The sequence below is a fragment of the Desmodus rotundus genome, chromosome 8, assembly GCF_022682495.2.
Source record: "Desmodus rotundus isolate HL8 chromosome 8, HLdesRot8A.1, whole genome shotgun sequence".
Classification (NCBI taxonomy): domain Eukaryota; kingdom Metazoa; phylum Chordata; class Mammalia; order Chiroptera; family Phyllostomidae; genus Desmodus; species Desmodus rotundus.
The window spans coordinates 99,612,644-99,626,048 of NC_071394.1; positions in this window are offsets into that span (position 1 = coordinate 99,612,644).

Genomic DNA, 13,405 nt, shown 5'->3' on the forward strand with positions numbered 1-13,405 from the left:
ACCCTTCAGTGCTCTGCCTGTGTGCATGCGGTCTGCCCCAGGAAGCCTCCTGACACCCCAGGCTCAAGTGTGCTTCCCTCCCTCAGGGGTCCAGTCCCACTGTTGCTATTACCTCTTTTCCTGCCACCCCTTGCTCCCAAGATGTAAGCATTTCTAGGCAGAGCTGTCTTATTCACCAGTATAGCCTTTGCACTCCCACCTACATTGTCATTGTACTAATTTCTCAAAAGTACAAAGGTCTCCAGTCTTCCTAAGTAGCCCTGAGTGGGTAAGGGGCTCCCTCGCTGAGCTCTGCAGAACTTTTTTGACTTACCTCTGTCACCACGCTTTGCAGTGCCTTTGGGGATTGCCTGACTCCTGCAGCAGCCAGTGACTCGGTTAGAGCAGGCCTGTGACTGATTCATCCCAGTGCTCTGGATGGCACCTAACCTCGGGCCAAGTACACAGTAGACATCTAATAAATGTTTATGGAATAAATGATTGAAGATGGGCAGAAGGAAGGAAAGACAAAGGTTGGAAGGAAGAAAGGCTGGCTCCACTGGAATTTCCCTTGCTTCCTTCCTTTTTTCCTTCTAATTTAATACACTGAATGCTGATAACTGGATTAATCATAGTCCTGGGTTCATCACACACTGTCATCATTAACCCATGCATGGCCCTTATTTATTTTTATATTTATCATAATATAATAAACACCCATGAACTTACCATCCAACCCAAGGCCCCTACATCTCCATATGTGCTCCCTATCTAGCCCATCTTTTGCCTTCCCTTCACATAAAACCACCGTCCTGGTTGTTAAGGTTTATCACTTCCTTGGATTGTTAATACACACACACACATATATATATATGTTAGGCATATATATATGCCTAAACATTATTTTATTTAGTTGTAATTATTTTTTTTACTTTGCTAAAACATGCTACACTGCAATTGTTGTCTAGGACTTGCTTCTTTGGATTAACTAGACTCATCCCTGCTGATGTATGTAACTGTGGCACATTCAATGTCATGGCCTGTAACAACAGTTCATTAGGTGAACAAACAGAATGTTAAAAAATCATTTATGACACCATTAAAAACGATAAGGAAGGCTCTGTTCAAGGGGGGCTCCTACAATGGGGTGTTGTAGTTGGGGAGAGACCAGGCTCCACTCTGAACATAATAAGGACAAGCAGGAATTCATGGCCAAGGAGCAGGAGCAGGGTAGGGGTCAGTGGATAGAAAATTACTGAGAGCAAACATCAGGGTAAGGGAGGATTCTGGCTAAACTGACCTAACAGGGTTCTTGCTGAAGGCAGGACAGGGTCAGGGATGAGGAATTTGATCAGATATCCAGGGTGGTCTGATGCCAAAGGGTGGCAAATTTTCACTAAACTGACTTAGCAGGATTCTTGTTCAAACTGGATTGCACAAGGACAGAGGGAAGCCCAAAGTCGGGTCTGGTCAAACAGGAGCCCAATTAAAATTTGGTCAAAGGAGAGAGTCTTTATCAGCAATTTATCTTCCATGCTCCTCTCAAGGGGCATCTGGATTGGTTTTCAGCTTGGGGCTGTGTGGACAGCGCTGCGGTGAACAATCCTGAACAGGTCCCTGGGTGCCTCTGTGCTATTGTTTTCTTAAGTCTGTTCTTCAGAGTGGAATCGTTGATTCCACTAGCATGGGTCAGTCCATCCAAATGAAACGCTAAAAACTGTCCCACTTCTCCACATTATATGTCATCAGGGAAATACAAATTGAAACAATGAGAAATGACTGCATACCTATGAGGACAGCTGACATCCAGAACACAACAGCATCGAATGCTGGCAAAAATGTGAGGCAACAGAAACTCTCAGTCATTGCTGGTGGTTTTACAAAGTAGTCCAGATACTTGGGAAGACAGTTCGGCAGTTTCTTACAAAACTAAAATACTGTTACCGTATGGTTTGGCAATCACTCTCCTTGGTATTTACCCAGAGGACTTGAAAATTGGTGTCTACACAAAAACCTGCCATGGATGCTTACAGCAGCTTTCATGGTAATTGTTAAAACTTGGAAGCAACCAAAATGTCCTTCAATAGATGAGTGGAAAATAAACTGTGGTACATCCAGAGAATGGAATATCATTCAGCACTAAAAAGAAATGAGATAGCAAGTTATATAAAAACATGGAGGAACCTAAATGCCTATTACTAAGAGAAAAAGGCCAGTCTGAAAGGGCTACACACTGTATTAGTACAACTATATGACATTCTGGAAAAGGCAAAACTATGGAGACAATGAAAAGATCAGTGGTTTTCCCAGGGCTGGGGGCGGGGAAACAAGATTTTTAGGACAATGAAACCACTCTACGCATTCCCCATCCTACTGCCTTTTACTTCTTAGATTGTTAGAGCTAATGGGGCCCAGGGGTCTCTGAAGTACACCTAAGTTAGTCTGTAGTAGGAAAGAAGACAGGTGAGACTCAGTGACAAAGACTCAAATTCATCCAGTGAACACTGACCTTGGTGCAGGACAAGATATAAGGACACACACCTGCACGTGTTCGTGCACACCTGCACACGAACACACATACCTCCATCCGGAGGCCTGAAGCGTCCTGTTTTCATAAAATGCCTGGGTACGTGGTGATGGGGTGGTGAGATGAGAGGGCGGATCATGGTGGGGTCATGACACAGGAGTTTTAAATTTTAATTAATTTCTATAATCCTCATTTTTCTCTTATATCAAATGGGACAGTAATGTCTGCCACATAGAGTTGTGAGGGTTAAAGGAGGCGATTCTGTAAAGACTTGATCCTCCAGTTGTGAACTTGCACAAGTTATCAAATGTCTGGGAGCTGAGCTTCCAGTCTGTGAAATGGAAACAACAGACTGCCTTTCTCTAGTGGCACTTGTCACTTTCGGGCTTTGAGCAGCTGAACTGCCTTCCTACGTGTGAAGAACTCCCCACCACATGCATCTGGGTAGAAAGCAGAGTCACATCCCACTGATGGGCAAAAAGCCCAGCGCTTGGTTCGGGCTCTCAAATCTCTTGCAAACCATCCTCACATTTTGTTTTGAGTAAAATCAAACAAACTACTCCCCTTCATTTCCCAGCTTCCCTTGCCTCTGGATGTGGATGTGATCCAGATTCTGCCAAGGGAGCTCCGTGGGGAAATGCCCTGGGCCTAGGCAGTCCATTCTGGCTGGTACTTCTGGGGCAGTAGAGGCATCTCTTTTTCTGGAATAGGGGCACGAGTGGCAACTTCCTGATCTCAGTTGTGGTAGAATCTTCCTGACCAGGCCGGTTCTGCAGTATAGTTACAGACGTGTTTCTGAAAACTCAGTCCAGAGCCTAGTTTTCTATATTCCCAATGAGTCTGTGAGTTATTTAATGCTTTACTCTGTCCCCACCTGCATGAGGGAAGTGGAGAGGATCTGTTGTTGGCCAGTAGGCACGCTCTCTGTCCTGATCCCTTTTCTAGTCTTCCTGATGGCTTAGCCAATCAGAACCTCCCTCTTGGGTCTTCAAAGCTGCAAGCAAGCATTCAAAAAAGCAAGGACGGTGAATTTATTCTGATGGGGGCAGGGTTGGCCGCAGCAACCCCCAGAGCCCATGGACAGCATTAGCAGTGGTGCCCACCCCCATGTCCAATGATTGGCTGGGAGGGGCATTGGTGTCCTCAGTGATTGGGTTTGGGGCGTGACTCCAGCTGTGGTTCTGCTGCACTGAATTTGTGGTTGATTTTGTTGTTCCTGCCTCCTTATTTTCTGAGTCTGGTTCTCCAGCCTCCCCAGTCATTCTGTGATTTCCCCATTTCCTTTCTTTTTGTTCCTACTGTGAATTACATTGATTGAGTTTTCACTGTGGAGCTAGCTTTGCATTTCTGGAATAAGTTTCACTTGGTCTTGATTTATTATTCTTTTAATACCTTGTTGGACTCCATATGCATCTATGTTCATAAGGGATATTGTCTGTACTTTTCTTGTAATACCTTTGCCTGGGTTTGGCATCAAACTAACGCTGGTCTTCAAGAGTGAGTTAAGAAGTATATCTTTTTTTTTCCTATTTTCTGAAAGAGTTTGTGTAGAATTGGTATTATTTCCTTCTTAAATGTTTCACAGAGTTCTCCAGTGGAGTAATCTGGCCCTGGAATTTTCTTTGTGGGGAGGTTTTTAAATAGAAATTCAATTTCTTTAATAGATATGCTATTCTGGTCATCTGTTTCTTAGTGAGCTTTGGTTAATTTATTTCTTTTAAGATATTTATCCATTTCATCTAATTATTGGATATATTAGCATTAGGTTGTCCATAATGTTTTCTTGTTATCCTTTTACTATATGTGGAATCTGTAGTGATGTCTCCTCTCTGATTTCAGATACTGGTAATTTGGGTCTCTCTCTCTCTCTCTCTCTCTCTCTCTCTCTCTGCCTGTTCAGTCTGGTGAGCAGTTTATCAATTTTATTGATCTTCTCAAAGAATAAGCATTTGGGTTTCTTGTTTCTATTTTATTGATATTTGCTCTGATCTTTATTTTTTTTCCTGCTTACTTAGGCAGCTATTTGCTCTTCCTTTTCTAGTTTCTTAAGGTGAAAGCTGAGATCATTGATTTGAGATCATTTTTCTTGTCTAATATAGGCATTTAGTGCTATAAATTTCTTTCTAAGGACTGTTTCTACTGCTTCCCACAAATTTTGCTATGTTGTATTTCATTTTCATTCAGTTCAAAATACTTTGTAACTTAAAATTCTTCTTTGACTCGCAGGTTACTTAAAATTATGTTATTTTGTTTCTCAATAATTTTGGAGATTTTCCAGACTTCATTCTGGTATCAATGTCTAATTGAATTCTAGGGTGGTCCGAGAACATTCTTTGTGTGATGTGAAGTTTTAAATTCACTGAAATTTATGTTATGGCGCAGAACATAGTTGATCTTTGTAAATGTTTTGGATGCACTTAAAAAGAATGTGTAGTCTGCTGTTGTTGGTGGAATGTTCTGGAAATAGCAATGAGGTCAAATTGGTTGCATTAGTCAAGCTTTCCATAGTCTTATTGATTTTATTTTTACCTGTTCTGTCAATTATTAAGAGAAGGATGTTGAAATCTATGACAATTCTTGTGGATTTTCTTCATCTTCTTACAGTTCTATCAGTTTTTGTTTCACATGTTTTAGGTACATTCACCTTTGAGTTGCTACAGCCCTTTATGAAATGACCGTCTTTCTGCCTGCTAATACTCACCTCTCTGAAATCTCTTTTGCTTGATATTATTATATTCAATCTAGCTTTATTTTAAAAGCTAGATTTTAAAATCTAGCATTAGTGTTAGCATTATGTATCTTTCCCCATCATTTTATTTATAACCTATATGTGGCTTTGATTTAAAATAAGTTTTGTCTAGGTAGCATAGAGTTGTGTCTTTGTTCTATTCCTGATTGGGTATCTCTGCCTTTCGATTATGATATTTAAACTATTATATTTAATGTGATCATTTGTGTGGTTGGGTTTAAATCTACACATTTACTATTTGTTTAGTATTTGTTCCATTTGTTCATTTCCCCTCTTTTTCTATCTTCTTTTTGATTGTGTTTTATAAGTTCTTTTTGTTTCCTTTGTTGGTTTTTGGCTGTACATCACTGCTGTGTTATTTTAGAGGTTGCTTTGGGGTTCAGAGTAGACATCTTTAACTTGTCACAGTCCACCTTTAGGTAGTGTTATGCCATGTCACCTCCAGTGCAAGGGCTTGGCCACAGTATTTTTCATGTCTCCCTCTTGGTCTTTGTGTATAGCTACCATATATTCTACTCCTGTCATACATTTTACATAGATTATAACTCCCTTATTACTCTTTTATTTTGCTCTAAATAGTTGATTATCTTTTAAAGATATTTAAATAATAATTTGTCATTGTATTTACCCATAGAGTTACCATTTCAAATGCTTTTCATACCTTCTGCCTGAAGGATTTCCTTGAAACTTTTCTTATAGTGCAGATCTGATGATGATGAGTTATTCAGCTTTTGTATGTCTGAAAAAAATCTTACTTGCCTTCATTTTTGAAAGATTTTTCTCTTGGGCCCTGGCTGGTGTGGCTCAGTGGATTGAGCACCACTCTGCGGACAAAAGGGTTGCTGGTTTTATTCCTGGTCAGGGCACATGCCTGGGTTGCTGGCTGAGTTTCCAGTTGGGGGCATGTGAGAGGCAACATCAAAATGATTGATGTTTTCCTCTCACATTGATGTTTCCCTCTTTTCCTCTCTCTATCAAAATAAATAAATTCTTTTCAAAATTTTCTCTTGGTAAAGAATTCTAGGTTGATAGATTTTTTTTTCATTTCAGCACTTTAGAGATGTTGCTGCTTGTCTTAGCTTAAATTTTTTATTACAAAAAATCTATAGTCATCCTCTTCTTTGTTATTCTGTAGGTAATGTGTTCCCTCCTCCCTCCAAGCTATTTTGAACATTTTTCTTTATCAGTGGTTTCAATCAATTTGATTATGATGTGCCTTGCTATAGTTTTCTTTATGTTTCTTATGCTTGAGTTTTATTGAGCTTTTTGTTTTTATTTATTTTTAAAAATTATTTATTTATTTTTAGACAGAGGGGAAGGGAGGGAGAAAGCGGGGGGGGGGGGAGAGAAACATCAGTGTGTGGTTGTCTCTTGTACACCCCCTACTGGGGGCCTGGCCCACAACCTAGGCATGTGCCCTGACTAGGAATCGAACCAGTGATTCTTGGGTTTGTAGGCTGGTGCTCAATCCACTGAGCTGTACCAGCCAGGGCCTTGTTGAGCTTTTTAGATCTGTGGTTTACAATTTTCATCATATTGAGAAATTTTTTCAGCCATTACTTCTTCAAATATTTTTCCTGGCCCATCCATTTCCTTCAAAGACTCCAATTTCACATACATAGGCCACATGAAGTTGTCCTGCAACTCCTCATTACTCTGTTAATTTTTTTTCATCTGTTTTCTCTCTGTGCTTCATTTTCAACAGTTTCTATTTTTATGTCTTCAACTTCACTAATCCTTCCTTTGCTATATCTAATCTGCAATTAATCCCATACAGCGTATGTTCATCTCATATACTGTAGTTTTTGTCTCTGGAGATTCAACTTGGGCATTTTTTATATCTCCCATGTCTTTAACAGACGCTGTCTTTTCTCTAGTGTATGGAACACATGGAATACAGTCAGAGTACTTTTAAAATGTGCTTGTCTACTTATCCTATGATCTGTGTCATTTCCTGGTTAGTTTTAACGGGTTGATTTTTCTCCTCACTTTGAGTTGTGTGTACCTGCTTCTTTGCATGCCTGGTAATCTTTCCCCACTGTGGAGCAGGACCCGTTTGAGTATTCTGTTTGATGTTCAACTGGCTGGTGAGAACAGGCATGGCTTCTTGTTCTAGATGAGCTCCAGGGATTGTTCCCTCTAGCTTTTTTGGTAGTTATTTTCCATGCCTTGGATAGTTTCCTCTTATGCACACCCTGATCTTGACTCAGCTGAATCCTTCAGGGGGACCCTTTGCAAATCTCTGTGGTCCTCTTTCTGTGTAGCTTTCTTCCCAGTATTCTGCCCTGCAAATTTCCATCAACTTGGCTTCCTGCTCTTAGCTCCGTAGTCCTAAATCAAGGAGATCACTATGCTCTGTATGGCTTCCCCCTTTCTCTGTGCCACCTCCTGGAAACTCTCTCTAGGCTTAAGCTGGGTCAACTTTTGTTTCCCACCTCTTAGAGATCAGTGTCCTTCACTGCCTATTGTCTAATGTCTTGAGAATCATTGTTTTATATATTTTGTGTGGTGTTTCAGTTCTTTCAGGTGGGAAGAAACATCCAGATTTTGTTCTGTCTTGGTTGGAAGCAAAGCATTCCTTTTGCACTTCCTTTTGTACACGGTGTAATTTTCTGATGTTTACAATGGAAACACTTGGCTGAAACACTACCTTACATAACTAATGTGAGGATTAAATGGGGGAACATATGTAAATGCTCAGAACAGTACCAACACAGAGCAAGTGCTCAATTAATGTTGATGTATGAGTCAGCTTTTGCTGTGGCAACAAAAATCCTCCACATCTCAGTGACTTACGATAACAAACATTACTAGCTTATGGGTCTGCTGGACTATTTGGTCTGTTTAACTGTTTGTCATGACTCAACCGTGGTGAGCTTACCTTGAGCACCAGGCCTTCTCATTCTGAGACCTAGGTTGACAGTTGCACTATCTGAGAAGACAAGAGGATGAGGCCAAATAAACCACTGAAATTCACTTAATGTTTCTGCTCTGATGTGGTGCCTATGGCATCCTCTCTTATTGCATTGGCCAAAGCAGGTCAGATGGCCCTTCTGAGAATCAATGGGCTGCTGCTGTACTCTGTCCACAGAGAGTCCCAACAAAGAAGGGACATATGATTCTTTTACAGAAGAGGGAGCCAATAATTGGGAACAATAACATAATTTACTGAAGCTGGTGATAGTTTATTAACAGATTCTTCTACAAGTAAGTTTCCTTGCACATTTTTGTTTAAAGCAATGCTTTAGGAGTCCTGAGATGAATGCATCTCTGTCCATTAGCATTTTCTTTATCCTATGCATATACCTGTCCTCATTTGGTTTGTTATTGCCTGTGCACTCTGATTATTACAGGAGGAAGGACAATTAACTCATGGTGGGCTGGAAGGCCATTGAGACAGGTCTTTGGTGAGAACTGGCAGTTAGAGGGAAACAGTATCACTGATCCGGGGTTTGGGTGGATAACTGAATGACTTTGTTCTGTCTTCAATGCATCACTTCTATTTTAGTTGCCCACGTCTTCATTCTTTACCATTTGTGCAGGAGACAAGGCCTTGAGGACGAAGCTCCCATGATGCATTTGAGAAAATCAGCCCATCCTTGGAGTATCCTAGTCACTTCCCTACCCTACCTCCCTCAGCCTGGATGTTTCTGCCCTGCACTGAATCTAAAGAGCATTTATTTTAAGGTGTTTCACTTAGCTGACATGTAATAGATTTTCTGTTACATTAATGAACTACCATGTGGTTAGAGGATGAAAGAACTCACGTTTTCTAAGCATTTCTTCTGTGCCAGATTCCTTACATGCAGAGGCTATTCTAAATGTCACAATGCCCTGATGCTGTAGGCACTGGTGGCTCTGTTTTACAGGTGTGGAAATAGAGGTGCAGAGAGGTTAAGTGACTATACAAAGTCACATAGTAAGTGGCAGAGCTGGGATTTGAACCTAGGTCTATCTGCTTTGCGTTATGTTTAGATTGGGTCCTTAGTGGGATTTTGTATTCCTGGAGAACAGAGACTGCATCTTGTACTTCTTCATATCATCCACAAAATCTAATACAGAGAGTGGGCACTGGATGGGTGTTTTAAAACATGCATAAAATTTTCTTTATGAAGAGAGAAGTGGGTGACTTATTGTTCCTTGAGTCCTGAAAGAAATAAAGAAATACTGGGTGTGGTGTTGGAAGAAGCATTGCTCCTCTTGGCTCTCATTCCTCTGGTTGTCTAATCCTCAGAGCTGGCTGATGGTATATTAGGCTGAGGCCACTGCGGGGCTGAGAGGATGGATATACAGATAAACAGGGCTTTGTCAGGGCACAGAAGTAAATCTGTGGAAGTTGCAGAGGGAGAAGGAAACTTATACTTACTGTGTGTCCGTGTACTTGGCTTTCCTCATTCACGATCTCATGAAAGGCACATAATATCTTACAGTGTCAGGATTTCTTACCCCTGTTTAACAGGACAGTGTCCATCATACAGCAGTAAATAACAGAGCCGAGTTTGAATACAGGTCTGGGTGGCTCCAAAGCCCGGACTGCTGTCGCTACACCCCACTATGGAACGGAGATGGGAAGCACCTCTCTGAGGAGAGGCAGCTGGGTCAAGCCATCCCCGGGAATGGCAGGCCTCAGCACATGGGGAATTCATAACTCCGAATACATTCCATCCACACAAATGAAAGTTACCCACTTCCCACTACCTGATCTATTGCCACTTGGGACTTTTTTGTCCTCTATTACCTGTGTGGTAGTCAAGCATTTCATCTTTTTCATTGAATTATCTCATTATGTCCTTGACATAGTCTCTCATTCTTTAGGAAAATAAAGTGGTTTAAGATAAAAACTGCCATTATAATGCCATCTATTAAAAGAATCTGGGAGTCTGGGAGCATTAAAAGGAATTTGTAATTGCCAATTAAAGAAAAGCATGCTATTGGCTAAAACCATTGATTGGAAGTAAATTAGGAAAAATTCTCTGAGCAACATCAAAAACAGGCTCACATCCTTTCTGCTAGAGCCAAAGTGACCTGGTGAGGCTCAGAGAGGTTAATAACATTTCTAAGGTCACATAGCCAGTATTCTCCTGACACTGGAGAATGCGCATCTGAAATGTGTTATCCAGGGAGCTGGTGCAGACTAGAGCTCAGGATTCTAAAAGGGCTCAGCTGACTATGGGCAACACACCCTTCGCAGGCTTCCCTGGTTCAGGCCTTTATCATCTCTCCCCTGGACCTGGCTGTTCAGGCTCCTCTTCCTCACTTTATTCCCTTCCCACAGCGTTCTCCAGATAACCCCCAGACTGACTGTAGCAACCACTATCGGGTGCCCACCAAAAAGCCTTGATGGCTGCCTTGTCCCTTTTATGTTAATGGATTGATCACTTTAGGTCATTATCAATATACCCTGCCTTGGGGACAAATCCTGACAGGTTTCAGCCATTCCTGACAATTGAATGAATAAATGAGTAAGTCTTGTATTTGACTTAATTGATTTGATTTTCTATAGTAGTATGAACATAGGAATTCTAAAACCACTTTCTATGTTTTTAGATTTGAACGAGGAAGTGAATATAATATTGTTGCCAGGCCCTGGAGTTCTCACTGTGGAAGAAAGGAGATCCAGCTATAAAATGTGGTAAAGTAATCAAAACCCTGCAGGGCTGGATTGGAACAGAGATACTGGCATTTCTAGCTCGTCCAGCGAAAGGGCCTTGGAGCACTGACACTTTAGCACACGAGTCTGTGTTTCTAAAAAGCAGTCTTTGCTAAAAAGAACCAAGAATGCTTGAAGAAATGGCTGATGCAAGAGCTTGGACAGGGAAAGCACAAGATGAGTCTGGAATATCATCTGTGACAGAAGGTAAGGAATAATAGCAACACATCAAAAGTACATAGGAGACACCTGAAGACACTAAACATTCAAATACATGACAGTAATGAATCATAATCCACTGAATATAGTAAGTATCCATAAGTCCATATGAAGAAGTCCATACATCCATAAAGGACAGCTCTTCCCTACTGCACAATGCCAACTAGTGAATGCAGAAGAAATGGCGATATTATAAGATCACCATTTTGCTACCATCCTAGTAAGAGAGCCAGGCAAGAATCATCATCAAGGGGTACTGAAATATGTGGGTGAAAGTCTACTGAGGAACAGGCTGTTGACAGACTCCATAAATCTCTCCACAAAAATAATTATTAATTAGAAAAGGAAAAAACAGAAACTTGACAGGCACCGTTTTAACAAAATGATTGACGTTAATGTTACCAGACATGGGACAAATCAGCATCACGGGTTTCCTGATTTGTTGCACTGAGGAGAACACAACATCATTTCTGTGGTATTCTGGCCAAAGGGACATAACCTAAAGCTAACAATGAGAAAATATCAGACAGACCCAGGTTTGGGGAATTTCACAGAACAATTGGCATGACGATAATTCTTTAAAATGTCCAAGTTATGAAAGAAAAAGAAAAGGATGAGGACTCAGCTAAAGAGGCTGGGAACTAATATAACATATGACCCTTGATTGGATCCTGGGTCAGAAAAAGATTTGCTATAAATGATAGCATTTGGACAATTGGGATATGATAATAGTAGTTGTCAATGTTAAAATCCCTGCCATACGGTGGATATGTAAAAGAATTCTTTGTTTTTATGAAATATATAAAAAGCATTTAGGGGTAAAGAAGCATGATGCATGCAAGTTATTCTCAACTAGTTCAGAAGAATGATAAATGTGGCACAATGTTAACAATTGGTGAATTGTGGCACCATAGAGACAGCCACGAATATTTTTTTTACTCCTCTGACTGGGAGATGAAAATGATTTCTCATCTTCCAATCTGAGCTGGCCTTCCTGACTTGTTTGACCTCTAGGATGCAGGGAAAGTGATGCCCTGAGACTCCCAAGGCTACGTCACAAGAAGGTTTGCACCTCGGACCTGAGTAAGCCTTTAGAAAGCTTTCTCTTGGGTCTTCAACTGCTATAGGACATCAGCTCTCTGAGACTGCCACACTGCTGATCACACTGACAGGACAGGTGCTCCCATCGACACTTCCCGACATCCTCACCATGGTGCCAGATGTGTGGGATGCAGCTTTCCCAGGTTCTCCAGAGCAGTCCACCCACTAGCTGATGCCAGTCCGTGACCTCTGTCAACACCACGTGGAACAGAAACCACCTCGCCGAGCTCTGCCCAAATTCTCAACACAGAAAATTATGACTTATAATATAATGGTGGTAGTTTTAAGCCATTAAGTTTTGGGGTAGTTTTCATACAAAAATAAATAACCAGCAGTAGGTGATACAAAAAAAGGGCATTCTTTGTAACTTTCCTGTAAGTGTTCTTGCAACTTTCCTATAAGGTTGATATTATTGTTGTTGGTATTTTAATTTTTATTCTCACCCAAGTATATGCACATGGATTTTAGAGAAAGGTGGAGGGGGCATAGAGAGAGGGAGAGAAACATCAAAGTGAGAAAGAAACACTGATTGGTTGCCTCTCATATGTGCCCTCACTGGGGATTTAGCCCACAACCCAGGTATGTGCCCTGATGGGAATTGAACCCATGACCTCTGGTCTACAGGATGATGCTCCAATTAACTGAGCTACATTGGCCAGGACAGGTTGATATTATTTTAAATTAAAAGAAAAAATTTGGGGCCATACATTAATGGTTGAAACAGGAGGATGTTTCTGGTTAAATCAAAAGTTCTTTTTCTTAGCAGGAAAGTCACTTGGCAATTCCTTCAATCTGTGCCAACCTCTGGACACAAGTTGAGTGAAACACTGTGAGTCAAGACCATGAACGGGTTTTCTGAGCTTTAATCATCAATGTGGAAGCCAAGACACTTGAAGTGGGAACACGCCCCTCAGAACGACTAAACTCTGTGCTCCATTGCCATCCATCCAATTACTTCCTCTCCACAGATATCTCAGAGGTACTTCAACTCAACATGTCCTAACCCTAACTCCCTATCTCACCAACTTGAGCCCCAACCCTCACCAAAACAAGTGAACAACAAACAATAGATAAATAACCAGCACTCCTTTAGAGTTTCTATATCAGAGAGTGGCTCCTCCAATTCCATTCCCTTATCCAAGCCAGCAATCTGGGAGTCACTCTTGATACCTCCCTCTCT